Source organism: Chiloscyllium plagiosum, chromosome 8 (assembly GCF_004010195.1).
Source record: "Chiloscyllium plagiosum isolate BGI_BamShark_2017 chromosome 8, ASM401019v2, whole genome shotgun sequence".
Lineage (NCBI taxonomy): Eukaryota > Metazoa > Chordata > Chondrichthyes > Orectolobiformes > Hemiscylliidae > Chiloscyllium > Chiloscyllium plagiosum.
Window position 1 is genome coordinate 18,559,345 of NC_057717.1, and position 1,986 is coordinate 18,561,330.

The following is a 1,986-nucleotide window of genomic DNA, read 5'->3' on the forward strand; positions in this document are numbered from 1 at the left end:
AGGGAGTCAGAATATAAGAACATGGAAAGACATGTTGAAGCAGTTTCACAGCGTGTTGGTGGGACTGTACCTGGAGTATTGTGTACAGTTTTGGTGACCGAATCTCAGAAAGATTATACTGACCACAGAGGAAGTGCAATAGACATTCTCCAGATTAATCCCTCAGATGGTGAGATTGCCTGATGTGGAAACTCGGCCTGTGTTCCCTAGAGTTTCAAAGAATGAGAGGTGGGTCACAGTGGAATATAGAAAATTCACAAAACATCTGACAAGGTGGAAATGAACAGAACACTTCCCTTACTGTCTATTCCACAGTCAAGGCAAATAATGGCAGGATCTGGGACAGGCCAGTTAAGACTGCAATAAGGAGGAAATTCTTCACTTGGAGGGGACTGATTAACACAGGGGCATGGAAACCTATTGGCAGGCAAGATTAGGGAGAATGTCCTAATATTCTCCAAGTGTCTCCAGCGGAATTGAATAACCAGGGAACAGGTAGGACTCATTATTGACTTGCCAAGTTGCAATCAAATCAACTTTAGTGGGAAGAGACAGCGGTTGGTGGGAGAAGGCTGTTTTTGTGATTGGAGGCTAGTGTCCAATGGTGCACCACAGGGATCAGTGCTGTGTCTCTTATTATTTCTGATTCGGAGGTGTTGGTGTTGGACTGGGGTGGACAAAGCGAAAAGTTGCATAACATAGTCCAAAAGGTTTATTCGGTGGCATTAGCTTTCGAAGCGCTTAATCAAAGTGCACAACCACCTGGTGAAGAAACTGCGCTTCGAAACCTCGTGCCTTCGAATAAACCTGTTGGACTACAAGCTGATGTTTTGTGATTTTAAAGCTTATCATAAATGATGCAGCTGGTAATATGGACGAGGGGTGGGGGATGTCATAAGTAAGTTTGTGATTGATACGAAGATTGGCCGGGTGGTTGACAGTGAAGCAGAAGGCCTTATGTTTCAGGAAGATACGGATGCAATGGTCAGATGGGTGGATCAATGGCAGATGGGATGTAACCCTAATAAATATGAGGTGATGTACTTTGTAAGACGGAACCAGACAGAGGAGGACTCAATGAATGACAGCACACTAGGAAGCTCAGAGGGTGCTTCTCCACACATCTCTGAATGTGACTGGACAGGTTATTGCACACTTTGGGAAAGCATAGGGGGAGCGTAAACACAGCCTTTATACATCGAAGCATGGATTGTAAGAGCTATGCGGAACTTTGTTTAGGCCAAGATGGAATACTGTGTGTAGTTATGGAAGCCACATTACAGGAAGGATGCGATTGTACTGGAGGGGGTGCAGAGGAGTTTCACCGGGATGCTCCCTGGAATGGAGTGTATCAGCTATGGAGAGAGACTGGATAAGCTCGGGTTCTTTACTTTGGAGCAGAAAAGACTGAGGGGTCCGTGAATCAGAAGGATAAGATTACAAGGGACATGTACAGGGTGGATAGACAGCAGTTGTTCGTTTTAGTCAAAGGGCCACACTTTTAAAGTGAAGGGTTTGAGGTTTAGTGAGGATTTGAGGACTGTTTTTCATCCAGAGTGTATTGGGATCTGGAATGCACTTCTTGAGAGGGGAGTTGTCATGGTAACCTCAACACCTTTAGAAAATACATGATTGTGCAGTTGAAATGCCATAAGATTCACAGCTACGGGTCTTGTGTCGGAAAGTGGGCCTAATGTAGATCGTGCTGTATTTTTGATGGAACAGAGATTGTGCTTCTGTTATTGTATGGATGTGGGAGATCAATCATTGAGTAGTTTAAGATACGAATTGATGGGTTTCTGAAGAATATCTTATCAAAGTATATAAGAGTGAATTTGTAATATCTTCTGAAAATATGTCAATGGCAAAATTAAGAGAAAATGTTGCAGCTTTCTTACAGTCTGATATCAGATAATTGAGGACAGTGAAATAGCAGAACGACGGAATAAATACTTCAGTTATGCGTTCACAGAAGTAAAAAAAAAA